We start from the raw sequence: 15,920 nt of genomic DNA, 5'->3' as shown, positions 1-15,920 counted from the left end.
AAATGCGATCTAGTTCATTCTCCTCTCCTTGTGTCTGGACATTGCCTAATCTCAGCCCCACCAAGGCCATGGGAGCACTGCCAGTTATTACTCGAGTCAATTATTGCTTGTGTCAGTGTGGAAACTGTCATTTCAGCTTTTTGGCTTGTAGTTTCGTCCAGAGCTGCATAGATGGATACTGAAGAGACCTAGAAATGGCACTGTCTTGGTTTAAAAGTCTTGATGTTGGCCTTATTTTTCCAATTCAGAGGCCTAGGTATAATTTGGGGGATTTACTGGGGTACTCTGCCAGGGTCTGGGTGAGGAAAGAAGGATCCATTTATCTTGTATTCTCAAAAGTTCCTTGTGCTCCCAACCTGATCTTTTGTGGCAAGGAAAAATGGCATTTTCATCTGCAATTGGCAGTCTCTGAAAATAGAAAGGCCTATTCTGCAAGCAAAATATCTTAGATTTCTTTTGCTTATGTGTGGTGTGGGGTTGGTTTTGGTTTTTTTTTTTTTTTGGTTTTTTTTGTGGTTTTTTTGTTTGTTTGTTTGTTTGTTTGTTTTTGAGGCTGAAAATGGAAAAAGCAAAGAGAGGTTAATTAAAAAAAAAAAAAAAAAAGAAAAATAAATTCTTATGGATCCACATACTGTTTTCTCCTAGATGGAGGCAACTTGAGAGGAACAAATCATGATGTCAAAAATCCCTTCCTTCCACCAGAAAGGTGATAAGCTGTAGGTGAAAACATGTCTGTGTATATTTGACCCTGGTTTCTTACAGCAACAAGTATCTTAGAGAATTCTCATTGTGGAGCTGGGGATCATAATCCTTCCTACACCATGAACAAATCTCTGTTCAAATACAGTCTGTCACCTTTGAAAATACTTCCTCCAAATAGTTTATACTGTGCTGGATATGCTGTGAAGACTAGGGGGAGGTAAGGGGGAAAAGGATAGGGGGAGAAGATTAGCCTTTGTCTGCTGTCTGAAGAAAAGAACAAAGTCTTACACTGCATGTTAAGGGAAAGAATTGGGATTGTGTAAAATAGGTCAGAGATGTATTTAATTTTAAAAGGCTTGGGTTGAGAAAGGAGAGAGTATAAAATTTTCCATAACGGCCATCAGGTAACCCTGAAATGTAGTGGTTATGAAATAATTACACCCCAGAGGGATTAGAGGCATCCGCCATTGCCTGTTGCTTTGTAATGCCTTGGGGATGTGATTAACCTATGATAATTAAAGCTCTTATAGTGGAAATGCAGTATGGACACAGTCTGAAAAAGTTTCAGGGTTGTGGCTCAGTGCAACATCTGATGTTCGTGTTAACCTGTGCTGTAAACATCCACTTTCTTTTCATGTATTTCCTTGTTGTTTGACCCTTAGTGAGTGGCATGAGTACATTTCCTGGGACCTGAATGATTGTTGAGTGCCTTGGATTGCATTAGCATGGTGCTACTGCCAGAGTGATTATCCAAAATGCAGATACCCTTGCTAAGGACTCTAATAGCCTCCCTGCTTGCTGGTTTTAAACAGCATGGAGGTGGGGGTCATATGCCTTGTCATCTTCAGAATGGCTGAAGGAAGCTGTGGAGGGCATGTATACTGCTTAGGAAGGACAAAATGTGGATTGCTCTAACTTTTGTAGAGTTTAGTTGATGCTAAGTCAGAAATATCCCCGTTCTCATTTACTTTGATCCAATGTGGGTGCATGTGTGGAGGTCTGTTGCTCTCTGTGTACAGACCTATGGAACATGTTGCAGTGTACCCTATTTACCAAAAGTGCTCCCAATAGTTTTCTTTTAACTCTGAGGAAATTATTCCAAAGAAAATGGTTTAATTTTTCAAACTATTAAGAATGCTAAAACGAGGGGATCTTGTCTTCACAGTACAGATGTGGATGGTGAGAAATGTAAGCATTGAGAATTTATTTTAGGATTAGTCCCAACCTAAATATTATGCTCCCTTTTTGTAATTTTGTATAATCCATTTGAAAAGTGGATAAACACATCTTGGACAAAGAAGTTAGCATGGAACAAGAGTGTCAATATCAAAGGATTGGCATGTAAAAATCTATTTTCTGGTTTTTCCTTGCTAATTCATAGACCCTTCTTGAAAGTTCCTTTCTACTTAATAAAAACTGTATGTCTGAAATATGAAATACAGTTGTCTCAAAGTACAAATTTTCCACACAAGAAGTTCTGTGACACAGTTTTTCTGATTTTATATTTGCATTGCACCAAAGAATCCAAACCCAACCGCAAGAGAAGTGCAGTGGGCATTGGCGGGGCCTTATTCATATGGTGTTGTCAGTAAACACTTCTAAAGAGGCATCTTAGTTACTTTTACAAAGAGAGAAGTGATGTATTTCAGACTAGGTAGTGGCACAAGACATGTCCTACCCATGTGTTTTTTTAACTTCCTCAGCTGTGTACCGATGCTTTAGGATTTCTGTGACATAACCACTATGGCTATTGTTTGTAGTATTGTGGGCAATAGCAGGTTTACCAGAAGCACGTACTGCTCAAGAGGATAGTGTGGGCATGGGCTGCTCCCTCAGAGCCTGTCACTAGGATGACCGTGAACATTTGATGTTCACTATCAGATGTAGTAGTTGGCTTCATCGGCACTGTGTCAAATGCTGGGCTCTGCCTGCTGGTCAGATCTTACGGGTGACTTCTTTGGTGACGGATGTCTGTTGTAAAGCTGTCATCTACGCAGAGAGAAATAACTGATGATTTTCTTGTAAGGCTGAAGATGCACTGCTGGTGTCTGCTGACCTCTGCATAACCTGCCGAGGATGGGGTAGTCATGCTTAGTAAGTCACAAGATTTACTTATTACTTATGCTTCAGATGTGGGTTAATTTTCCTGTGAAATCTGTGTAAGAAAGATTCAAATTTAGATGCTTTTGAATACTGCAGAGTTAACACTACTTAGTTTATTTTCAGAAATGTTTTTGTGTTTTAGCTGTTAGTGGACTCATCAAGGATGTGTTTTTAGAGATGTGCAATCTTACCAAATGTGAAACCTGACTATCTTATGTTACATTTACTCTTCCCTTGATTTAGTTCAATACTCCGACGTGTATATATCATTAAGTCCAACTAGGCATATGCGTGTCTATGCAAAACAACATTTCTATGCTTGTATGTATTTATTGACTGTAACTTGAGAAATCTATTGTTTTTGAACAGACATTTGTACCCAGTGATTGTCTTTGGCATGGCAGCACATCCTTATTTGTGGGTCGGTTGGGCACATAATAACCCTCATTCCTTGAAAAGTGAGGAAGAAGGGCATAAGAGGCATGACTTCCTACGCAGTCAAAGTACGCTAGTTGTTATGGGGACTTAAAGGAGCTTAACTTGTCAAATCGTTATTATCTCATTTTTCTTTCAGTTGGTTACTTAGTGCTTGCAGCTAGTATTGGAGGTATGTTGGGATCACTGTGAGGAACATTTGGAGGGGTTTTTTTTCTACTTAAAAAAAACATATGAAGATATTGTTCCCCTATAGTGGAGACCACCAGAATGTCTGAAACTTAATAGCTATGTAGTATCATGTTTATACCTTTTCATACCTTTTCTTACCCTGGAGCTGAATTAGATGAGATGGAAGCAGAAGGGGCTGTTTCTGGTCTGTAGCAATCGTATCCAGCTGATCGGTACAAACAGCTTCTTATGACGGCCCTCACAAGAATGACTGTACCGTGCAAATAAGCTTTCAGAATAAAAGATACCATATTTTAATATAAGAATTTCCTTCCTGTATTCTGTGGTGCTGGTTGATCCCGGTGCTCTTCCGCCCAGGTAAGCTAATGCCCAGTGTGGTGGGGTAATGTGTGAGCTCACAGAGCCTTAGCTGCCTTTCCAGGAGCAGTGCAGGGACATCCTTTGCAAACATGCTTACTTCACTTTGAAAGCATCTGTGAGGATGCTTGGGAATTGGTAGTGAGATGTAAGTTGCTCATCAGCTTGCCATTCACTAGCTTACTGTGTATTCAGGCCCCACCATATGTGCATGGGCTGTTTAGGCAGAGTGCGGCATCTGAGCCTCTGGGATGTCGTAAAAATCAAACCACCAGTCCTTATTGAATTTCTTAAATTGCTTATTAGGACAATTTGGTGCTTGAATGCACTTCTTCTTTCTCCCTTTCTCTCTCTCCCCCATTCCACTTATCTTGCCTTTTCTTCTACTTAATAATTTTTAAAACATATTTTATTTCTGTTGATCAGAGGGTAGCTCTCTTAAGCAGTATCAAATGTAGTCCTTTTTCACAGAGCAGAGGTTAGTTAGAAGGTTCACTCAACTCATCTGTAGTTCTTCCTACTCTCCTAGGTGTGACGAACTGAAAACTCTCAGACTTGTGTAATACCCTGGACAGAGTTGTTTTACAGTGACCTTTTGACAAGGGACTAGACCTATGTTTACCTAAGCTGCTCATGTATTTGAATCAGTGGAAGGTTTTGGTGGTTTGGAGTTTTTTGTCTGATTTTTTGGATGAAACTGAGGCCAAGAAATCTCTTTCAGAACTGTCTACAAAAATGAGCTGTATATTTTGGGAATGCATCAGTTATACTATTCAAATTTTGTTAATGAAATTGTTGGTGTTCCCTAGGTGCTGAAATACTTCTTTGAATTCTATTTTCTACCCAGTGCTGTTTCTTAAGTCTGAGGATCTTTAAAAGAAAAGTTCAGCAACTACAAATGGACTCAATCACCTCTGAGCCTTTAGATCAAGATAACTCTGTTCTCATAGCCTTCATGCTGTGTTTAACTGACTGTGGATTAAAAAAATGTGCATTGACCTCCAGGCAGATAGGTAGGTTTTGTCAGAAATACCATTGCTGAAAGCTCATCTTGCCAGTTACTTGCATGAGGCTTGCAAAGATTTCAGTTATTTTGAACAGTAAAAATCTTACAACTTAGAGTCTTGGAGTATTTTGTCGGGTATTTATTGTTATATTTATTTCCTGAACATTGTATTAAAATCATGAAGAGCAGCTCTCTGTTTTCCTGGATCGTAATTCTTTTTTTCCCTGTGGAGAGACCTGAAGGTTGCCAGGCAATTCTACTTCACATGAAAAAAAGGAGAGGTTTGGAAATTCATTTTCTTTCACATTGATTCTCCAGAAAATTTAGTTTAAATGTGGCATGATCTATCCTTTTAACAAGGCTAGCTTATTTAATTTTGAATTCTGTGCACATTGGCAATTTGTAATGGAGGGAGTAACAAGATGATTAGTCAGGAAAAGCTCACCTGTGCTGCTAAGTGCTAAACTCTCTTAAATATACTTTTTGCATGCGCTTGCTTCTTGTTTATCTGCAACTGTGTTTACAGTATGTCTTTCTCAAAGGAAAAATGGATTTTTTTGAGGATGTTCAAGGGAGTGTTGTTTCTGTCCTGGGAAATACGTCTAGAGGCAACTTGTTCTGAAAAGATGCCCAGGTGTCACAATGTGCCTTGCTCCATGGTCTCCAAAGCAGTGGTGAAGAGCTCTAGGCTTCCCTGCTTTGTCAGGATGGATTGTATCATTCACAGTTATTGAAGGTTTGTCTTGGGATTGCTGCTAAACCAGACACTGCTACAAACTTTCAGGCACGGGCTATGTTTCTTAAGTCAGTGATGAATACAGAAAAAAACTGTTTAATAATTCAGTTGATAGCCGGATCTTGTAACAAAAGCAGCTCTGATTTTATGCCCTTGTCCCTTCCTGTCATTGTCTACCTAGGATTTGACTATATATATAAATAGATGTATATGTATGTATCTATATATCTCAGTAGACTGTTATTTTAGTGTTATAACAATGCTATGCATTTTCCTCTTTTTCTGAGGCCGTGCTAGGGTTCATAAATGCAACTGCAAACATAATATGATCTTCATCCAAGTCATGATAGATCTACATGGAAGCGCTCTGAGAAATCGAAACCAAAGCTGAACAAGTGGTTGAAAGGGCTAAGATTCTGTCACAGTGCCAATAGAAAGTTCAAATTTTATCTGTTGTTACTATTTTTAAAAACTAGATGCAAACCCAAGAGGTATATTAAAGGAAATAGAATGGTACCAATGGCAAAGTGATTTCACCCTCAGTACTGGTGAAAATTCCACTGATGAGTGAGTGGTTCCTGATGAAGATCTGAACAGATGATATTTGGTTAGTCCATCCATACTGATGGAAGAATTGAAAGGATAGGCTTAAGACTGAATTCGGCAATTTGCCTGCCTACCGTAACTGAGTAAACAAAACAGCTTTTGCATACCACGGCTGAAAAAAAAGCATGTAAATGTTTTGCTGTATTAACCATCTTTAATATTTGAGTTCCAAACTTTTGGATAAAATTTCCTGATTTTCTTGTTCTTGTCCCAGAAATGGAATGCTTTTGCAATGATGACTGCAAAATATTTATGCAGCACAGTCTTCATCCCTCCTCATAATGTCTTAGGAGCATTCATGTTCAAAAAAGGATATAGTAATCCCAGATTTTAAGTCAAGGCTTGAAACATGGCCTGGTAGTCATGCATTAGTGATGAAATGTTGAGGGAAGTGTCTATGATGTTATAAGACCTGCTGACCCAAATCTAAATTTATCTTTCCTCTGCTGGTCTAGAAATGCTGAACTTTTCTGGGGAGCTGATCAGCCTCTGCTTATTACCCTCTTAAATGCTTTTAACTGGGCTGTTGCTCATCACCCAGAGAGCTAAGTCAGGAAACTGCAGCAGGGCCTGCTTCTGTCTTGGAGGTGCCCTTGGTGTGATGAGCTGACATTGGGACCTCATACTGTCAGCGAGAGAAGTGACAACTGCTATACACATGAACTTTACTCTTGACTTACTGTTGTCCTTTAGCTTGAGGCTTGCAAGTTGGTTTGGTTTACATTGGCTGTGGAAAGCAGCATTAAGAGAGAGCTTGCATTAGTACTTATTATGGTCACTTGAATGCTGAAACAAGAGGCAGCAGACTTAAATGCCTGTTGTTGTCACTTCTACCACTGACCAGCTAAAACATCTTCAGGAAGTTATTTCATTTGTTTTCTTTCTGTTTTCTTAGCCCTTTCCTTTGAGTAAGTGTAGATTGTGAGTTATTAACTGTTGAGAACTGTTGTTCTTATGTAATACTAATCTTACCATTTGCTCTTTTACTGAATCACCACAAGATTCAGCATTCTGAAAGCTAGGTCCTTAGAAGGGAATGTTTAGGTTTGAATAGGAATAAGCACAAACAGCAAATTATAATTACTTTACAAAGCTGACTTATTGAATTCAGAAAGAGATCTGAGGACAAAAATATGAAGCAAATGTAGAAGTGGATTTATATTGCAAGTAACATAGTTATATTCTTAGGAAACAATACAAAGCTGCATTTTTTATGACCCAGCTGAATACTTCTATATCCGATATAAATTAAAGTTTCTGGCATTTAATACCATGCTCAGAAGTGTTCTGTACTCAGAATCAATGGCACTGTGACTCCTTGGACTGCAGCAGTTAGCATTTCTAAATCTTGAGTGAGGTATGCCCCTAATGACAGAGCCCTCAGTGCTGGCTAAGCTTGGCAGGTTTTCTGCTTGATGGAAAACTGGGTTGCCCAGAGCTCTCTAAATATTTGCTAGCCAGGGATCAGCGAGCAGCACACAGTGATAACACATTCACTGATGGAAAGTACTCTACCATACAGACGGATGTGAGATTGAGCACCCAGCTGTGAGGGGCTGGTGCTGTCCAGTGACGTTGTTTCCCATCTATCATGAGCCACAAATTAAGTCCCGCTGTAATTTTGATGAGTTTTTACTCTGATTTTTTGCTTTCCATGAATGTAGATGCCAGCAACCTACCCTGAGAATCCTACCATGCACCTGAGAGCACTTTCCAAAGGTTTCTTGAGCTCTGTCCTGGTCTCTCTTCAGGACGTCTCTGTTTTCAAAAAATATGATAACAGTCGACGGCTCCTCCCAATTTAGTGACATCAGCAAACTTACTCAGTATGACTTTGAGTCCTGCATCCAGGCTGTCTAAGAAGATGCTGAAGAGAACTGACCCTAGAATGGAGCCTGAGGAGCCTCACTAGTGGTAGGTCACCAGTCTGATGGCACCACGTTCACTACAACCCTTTGAGCCCAGCCCGTGAGCCAGTTGTTCACCCATCACATGATGTGTTCATCCAGCTGTGTGATGGACGTTTTGTCCGGAAGGATGCTGGGAGAGACAGTATCAAAAGCTTTACTGAAACCCATGAAATTATATCAGCTGGCTTCCCTTGACCTCATTTCAGCATTTCACATTGAAATTAATGTGTTTAGGGAACTGAAGAGGTTGGGCAGCTTCATGTTGATGTTGAATACTTAAAAATGGTGTTCATAAGTAAGGGAACAGACTAGAATGCATAGATTAAAATGTGGTATGGAGAGGATCATGCAAGTATTTTATTGCTTTGCTAGTAGTTTGCCTTTCAGAAGTTGATAATGTTTATTTAAAAATTGTACTGAATAAGCACACATGTTCCATTGCCATAATTTTTACACTGGCTCTGTGCAGTGTTTTATGTTTTTGTTATTTTAATTTTTAATACAAACCCTGCAGTTAACAGGGCTTGGAAAATGCAGCTCTTACTACAGAGCTAACGGAGTCTAAAGAAGGCTGTTCCAAGTGCCCAGTGCCTATTACCTTCCTTTTACTGCTTGTGTTCTAGTTGAAACAGTATCACCTTAGATTACAGAAAGTAAAAATAAAGCTGCTCTGGAAAGTTCTGGGACCTTGTCAGAGAGCTCCATATTCATATACCCTGGACTTCTGGGAATCTGCGGTTTGTCTGTCCCAGAGTTCCCGATTTTTATGTAAGTGCTTGGGCTTAAAAAAGGGGCAGGAGGAGCTCCCTGAAGGCATGAGTTTGTGAGGAAAGAGATATGAAACACTTCAAGAGTTCCCATTGCTTGAGAAATCTATCTTATTTTTCCAAAGGTCTTGTAAAATAAAATTGTAGATGCTTCCTCTCTCTGAAATTTATTAGGATCAGTAGAAAGGGGGGAGGGGGGTGTGGAACAAAAAACCTCCCATCTTTATTGAGAGTTTCTTGGCTTTTCTGCTGGGAGATGGTAAAAGGGACGTTTTGCTTCTGTTACCGTATTTTTTTCTCATTATCTGATGACCATATAAATTATTTTTGCTTTACACTAATTTTTAGAAAATTTCATTTTCTTTAACCAGATTTTGTCTGGAAAAGGAAAAATGAAAGCAGTCCAGAAATAATGTTAGTATCTTCTGCAGAGAACTGAAAATTCATATGCATGATTGTTCCATCTTGGTCCAAATGTGTTGCTACAGTATTTGTAAAATAAAATGCTGCAGTAGTCAGATAAAGAACAGCGTAAGGGAGAAAAGCTGTACAATGCTATTGCTGGTTTCCGAGCATCATCCAGGGCTTGCAGTGTCAGCCAGAAGTTGTTTGCTCCATAAACTTGGGCTAGGATAACTCTGTTCAACTCCTTAGAGGCTCTACAAGGCCTGGATCCTCTCTGGGGATGGTGGAGGAGCAATTTCCTTCTGCACACTGGCCCTACCCCTGCCACTGCTGTGCATCCCCACCCCATGGCATGTCATTGTATCTGTTAGTAGGAGTAAGCTGCTTTGGGCGTTCTCCTGGAGATGGGGTTGTCTGTTGTCTTTTAATTGTTTGTTTGTTTGTTTGTTTTAACTAAAGGTGATGGGTTTATGTTTTATGGTTGCATGGAAGGCTTTTTCCCCAGCTTCCATAAATATTAACCATCAAACTGCCTCTGAAACTTTGAATGTTAAAACAGTCCTGATCAGGCTGGACAAGGTCAACGGTGATTCAGGTGGTATGATCAAAGGAATGTGCTTAATGCAGATTATATTGCACAGACAAAAAGTATGTAATATGAGGATGTCCTCTTATCACTCGTGGGTTGTTTTGAGAGTTTCAAAAAGGATTCTTAATAATGATGGATTGAGGCCAAAATGATGGAATAAATGAGAGATGCCATGAAGCATCCTAAATGGTTGGTTCTGAGAGCTTCTGTTCCCTGTGAAAATTGTTTTTTAAGTTAAAGGACCTTATTTTCATGCAAGTGAAAAATATCACTTGGTGGACATGCTGCATACCTTCTTTGGAACTTCAAAAGCATCCAAGCACCTTTTAAGCACTTCATGAGATGGTCAGGAACAAAAAATCCAGTTTCATATGAAAGCTGTTTTCCAAGCCTTACTTCTGTGTCTAACCAGGACCCTTCAGATTTGTTTGTTTATTTATTCATTCATTTATTTTATTGGGGAATGCAGTTTTTTGGCCCTGATTCTTGTTATACCCACATGAACCTGGGAGACACTGGTCTGTAGCCTTGCAGTGTTCTGGTTAAATGTCCTTGCATTAGACTGAGAGAGTCTGTGTTAATCTTTCCTGCTGGAGCTGCTGCACTCAGTATACATAATTAAACAGTCCTTAAGCAAGAGAAAAGCTCAGGTCCTGGTGTGTGAACAGGTTAACCCTTGGTGAGTTGAGGTGTCCTGATTTTTAAAAATCTGTCTGCAGCCATTATTTGCTTAGTAGCATCACAAAACTCAAATATAAATGAGGGGTTTACTTCATCTTTCAGATAGCCATCTAATTTTATGCCAGTGGGTTGATAGAGAAGCCATGTTATATGATGCTGTAATAGTCTGCTGTTCTTGATTGCTCTGTTACAATAATGAGCGAAAATAAACCAACTGCTGTAAGGTTTGTAAGCTGCTAAATGGGCATTTAATTTTATGCGAGACTGTCTAGAGAGATGTTGCACTAATATGGCTTATGAATTGAGCAGTGGTGCTGTTTAAAGGTGTCTGCAGAAATAAAAGGAAATGAAGATGCTTATAACAAATGTCTGTCTGACTGACAGCTGCATGTTGGTGGTGGGAATTGCTGTTAACTCTGATGAAGAGGAGAGTCATAGCCTTGTAAATGGAGGCTTTCCTCAGCTGTAAATGAGTTACATCAGAAAAATGGAGGATATGCAAGAACTTCAGAAACTGTTTGATTGAGTCAAAAATATTCTATTAAGGCTGCAACTGTTCTTTAAAAGAGTAAATAAATGATGGAGTGAATTAATGGTATATTTCAGGTTTTCTTTGTCTTTATTGATTAATGTTGATGCCCGAGTCTCATCATGGTCTCATCTGAGTGATCAGCAGCAGTGATCTTTGAGCACTGTGGGTCAGATTCTGACATGTAAGGAGAGGTTATGATTGTTGCTGTACTCTGAACGATCATTTTGCTTACATCAGATTCGAATTTGGCCTTCTGCCTCTCTTCCCATTGCAGTACTTCTGTCCTGAACTATCAGTGAGTAATTACAGCAAGAGTGCTGTTCTATTGATTTTAAACCCTTCATGAAAAAAGCTTTTTTTTGAAAGGTTTTGGTGGAGACTCATTTAAAAGTTTTGTTGTTGTTTTGTTTGTGTTGAGCCTGCTGTTACTGGGCTGGTGTTACATGCTGGTCCCCAACAGCCAAATCTGTCTGCTGAGCTGCACCAAGAGCAGGAACCTCAGAGCTTTCTCTCACCTGGTGAAGCCACAAGTACGCTGGGAAGACAAGCACAAGGCAGGGGTTAAGAAAGATCCCAAAACCTCTCAGTTTTGCATGAGCTGGGCCAGACTTGGTGTGGCACAGGCTTTGCCTCTGGCTAGCTCAAAAGTTTCAGCCATGGTCTCTGAGCGTTTGTGGCTGCTGTCACACTGCCGTGGGCGCCTTTCTGGAGGTAGATCAGGATTTACGGTTTTCTCTTCTCTGCCATGCTTCACATGGAAGAAATGATGTCACTATTTAATATTCAGAGAGCAGGGAGCAGCTGTGCAGCCTTTCCAGATGCAGGTGTTTGGTGTCTGGAAAGTGCGGGGTGACCAGGGCTCCATGAGTGTCACTGGCTCACAGTCATTGTGCTGTAACCTGCTGTAAAGCTCAGTGGCTGCAATGATATGCTTTTCCCATCCTTCTTTGCAACATGTTCTTGTGCCTGGGATGCAACAGGCACTGAACTACGACTTTGTGAGCACTTTGTGACTTTGTGAGTCAAGTTGCCAGTTCTTCTGTACCTGTCTTTGTAGTTCATTCCATGAAAGTGAGGCACATGTAATACTACGTAAGCAGTGAAATTGCTAGGAGAAAATTCCTTACCAGTTGATTGGGGTCTTTCTGTTCTGCTTTGTAAACTATTCTTTTATTCATGAAAGATCATGAATCACCTCGCTGTTCAGCTTGAATCCATCCCTGTGGGTCCTTTGCTTCACTGGAGCTCCCTTTACCTGCAAGAAACAGTGATGCAGCCATCAACAGGAACTAATGGTTGCAACATTTGCACAGGCTCGAACCCCTGTAACTTCATTTTAAAGACATTTGAAATGTAAAACCTAAATAATAGCTAGTGCACAATAACAAGGTGCCTTCCATTTAGCCATAGCATAGATGTGTGGTAAATGTAGGGTAATATATGGCAAGTGTTTATTCTTCTCAGCAACATCCACCAAGTGCAACACAGGTTGCCATGTGTTTCATTACCTTGAGTTTTCTCACCTTTCAGAAGGTGTTTTCTTCAGCTGTCCTGATGTGGATTAAAGTACCCACTTACTAGAAACTCATGAAACTATATGATTTTATGTCTGTTCTTCTGGTTCAAAATAAGTATTGATTTGTAAGAATATGCATGCTTATAATAATTTTATGCAACTGTTTAATTTTTTTGTCTCTGAAATGCTCTGTTTGAAATTTGTAAAGGGTTTATTTGTTGCTGTCCTGAAGGACAGTTTCACAAAGACTTTCACAAAGTGTACTATCAATTGCTGTTTTAAATGCAGCAAGGGTGGAAGGAAACCTGGGGTAGGAATGAGTTTGGTGTTTTGCTTTGTTTTAAGGTGGAGAAAATACACTGTAATAAAGTGTTGATGTTTTGGATGAGGCTGTTCTGCTGAATATTTAGGCAGTATCTAGAAATGGTCTCATCCACTTTGTCATCAGTAGCAGTAAATTAGTGTGCTGAGAATGGGCTGTCAGTAACTCCGATGTGGAGTTAGTGAAAGAAGTAATTCCATCCCCATCAAAACATAAAACATAATGAAATACAATTTTGAGCTCATATTTAAATGTCTTTTTGGCTGTGTGCCCTCAAACACAGAAGTAAAACAGTTATTATAAAAAAGATTGAAGGAAAAAGAGAAAAAATAAATATTTAACTTAACTTCAGCAGTCATTTTAAGTTTTTTCCTAATGTTTATATTTGCTCTTGGACATGGTACAGTAGTCTACTTCTGGAAGTACTGCAGTAAAATCAATTTATACTGAAAGATATTTTGCTAAGATATACCAGTTCTGTGCTGATTTATAGCAAAAAAAAAAAAAAAAAAAAAAAAAAAAAAAAAAAAAAAAAAAAAAAAAAAAAATCACCATTCTCTTCTTTTCCTTCCTTTTTGGGGGATGTGAACCTTGGATGGCTACATGAAGCAATATAAGCTATTAATTTTTTAAAATTCTGAAATGGAAAATGTGACTTAGATGAGTTTTCACTTCTTTTCATGCAGTGAAGCATATGGGGCCAGATCCTTTGGTGTTTTGAGTTGACAGAGCAATTCTGGAGCTCACCAGTGCTTGTACTCAAGTGTTCAGATAATCTGGATTAATTTTTATTTGTTGGTTCATGGTATGGCAAAAAGATGAATCGGCATTTATCCTAAGAGTAGATGACTGTAAATTGGTGATATAATTTCTGTAGAATGTAGAGTGGGTTGAACTCCCCCTCCACCTTTTCTCTGAAGTTAAAAAGCTAGTATTTTACAGAAGACCCATTCAGTGGATTTTCACCAGATTGGCAGTCCTTGCCTAAAAGCAATTAAAGAATGAAATTAAAGCAGTGTTGTAGAAAATTGTGATAAAAAACCATACTCTTCTTGTTTTCTGAAATACTTGGAAAATTAGGTCATTCTCTACTTGTCTAAGGCATTAAATAACTACATTAAAGGAGACTGGAGGATAGGTTTTCTGAGAGGCACAAATTCCAAGATCTGTGCTATTCTGATAATAGGCTCATGTTATATTTGAAACTTTTCCAGATTATTTCAAATTGCTCAAAGCAGCAGTGCTCTGTACTATTCCTCTGGTAGACTGCTGAAGTATTAGTGTTAGCAAACATTTCAACTTGCTCAGCTGTCTTCTAGCTCATCTCCTTAACTTCTGCAAACAGTTTTTTTTTCCCTTTATTGGTATGGTTCTAACAAGTCTGTGATCTCCATTAGGAAGGAGGATAAATGGATTGTGGTTCATGCTGTGCGTGGAAGTCTGGTGCTGATATAAGAAGCTGTAGAATGAGGATGGGGAACTTGTGACAGAAACCTGTGACAGGAACCTGTCTGCCCTTGGCAACCTGAACGTCCTTGCTTCCTTTTCTGTTCTCTTTGGTTACTGCATGGCATTAACTATGGATACTGCACAGGTGGCCACAGGACACACGGGTACGTGAATATTTTTGAGCTGCACCAGACTCATTGGGAAAAGGGGATATTGAGGGAACCATGCAGTCCTGTCCTTGTCTGTCAGGGTACAGCAAGGGAGGGATGTTGTCCTCTTTTCCCTATCCCACAGGAGAAAAGAGGCCTTTCCAAGCCCCACCAAAGATGACTGGGAAAAAGGAAGGAAAGTGTAGGTCTTGATTTTACCACCAAACACTTGAGATTCATTCCTTCTCAACTGGAAGTGAAAATGAGGCTTTCTGATTTATTCCCTGCCACTGGATGACAGAAGGGAAATATGCTGGGAAGCATAACCTTTTGGGGAGAGTGGGAGTGGGCTGTGTGTTAATCTGTCCTGACCCGAATGTGTGCTGCTTGTGAGCTGCCACTGAGCCAACTTGGATGTGGAAGCTGTAGATCAGCAGCTCTGTAGGCACATGCTAATTGTGCACCCACCAAATATGTTTGAAAATCCAATTTGTGAAAGCCATACCTCACCTAGGGATACTGAAGCTGTCCCAGACATCTGAGATTATTAGAAAGGAAGGTGCAGCGATCAATGGGCTGCATCAGGCATGTGTCTTCTAGTTGAAGTTAGTAGTTTTTTTACCATGACCTGTAGATTAACAGCACTGCTGTTTTATTGCATTTGACGAATGGGTTTTGGAATGGAAGCTAGATGGAAGGGAAAAAAATTACTAATATTATTTATAAAATCTATTTGCAAGATTTACATTCTCTGTCCTATTTCTGCCAGTGATATTAGTATTGATGGATTCTTATTTAGAGAAACACAGATCTTATTACATCAAGGGGTAAATATGCAGCGTGAAACATGGGGATTAGCTGTGCAAGTCATTAACTTTGACATGCTGTCTTAGCTGCTGTTAGTCCTTCTCAGCAATGGATGTTTTCTATATTTAAGTAATTCTAGCTGAAGAAAAAATGAGATGATTACCATACCCTCAAACATCTTCTAATGATTTTTGCTAAAGTCAGAATAAACCTGGTCGTACGAAGGAGCTGTTTGCTAATTTTGAGCATATATTGTACTTTTGTGATGGTATTAGTTCGTCTCATTTCTCTGGAGTGGTGACAAAGCTAATAAAAGACTAAATCAGATAATGATTTTTATGAGGTAAATGTCTGCTGCTAAACAGCCCACTGACAAAATGACATGGTCTTTTAAAGCCTTTTAGCTTTAAAGCTAAAGCCTCCAGAATTTAACTGATTTGCATGAAACTGAATCTTTCCCAGAAGTTTTCCCCTTACGACCACGCTTCATTTCCAGAAGGTAATTAAACCCTTAGAGACAAACTGAGTTATGGTAGGAGCTTTGTGCCTCAGAAAATCCTGGAGGTGGGACTACCTGTTGCATGATGATAGCTACTCCCCTTAATGAGCTTCTTACTGCCAGCGTTGGTGTGTCCTTGGTAAATTGTATTTGTAAT

At 39.5% G+C, this 15,920-nt stretch overlaps 1 protein-coding gene across 6 annotated transcripts in view; it reads left to right on the top strand.

Moving 5' to 3' along the window:
• RGS6 (regulator of G protein signaling 6) overlaps window positions 1-15,920 on the top strand; it is a 274,185-nt gene that overhangs the window by 35,633 nt on the left and 222,632 nt on the right. Inside the window, exon 2 of one of the 6 annotated variants that reach the window (XM_040066250.2) lies at window positions 2,729-2,796. The exons of the other annotated variants lie outside the window; for them this stretch is intronic. The gene's annotated coding sequence lies outside the window, so the exon portion shown is untranslated. The remainder of the gene's footprint in view (window positions 1-2,728; window positions 2,797-15,920) is intronic. 6 annotated transcript variants of the gene reach the window in all.

Source organism: Hirundo rustica, chromosome 6 (assembly GCF_015227805.2).
Source record: "Hirundo rustica isolate bHirRus1 chromosome 6, bHirRus1.pri.v3, whole genome shotgun sequence".
Taxonomy (NCBI): Eukaryota; Metazoa; Chordata; class Aves; order Passeriformes; family Hirundinidae; genus Hirundo; species Hirundo rustica.
This window is presented reverse-complemented; position numbering and strand designations above follow the sequence as displayed.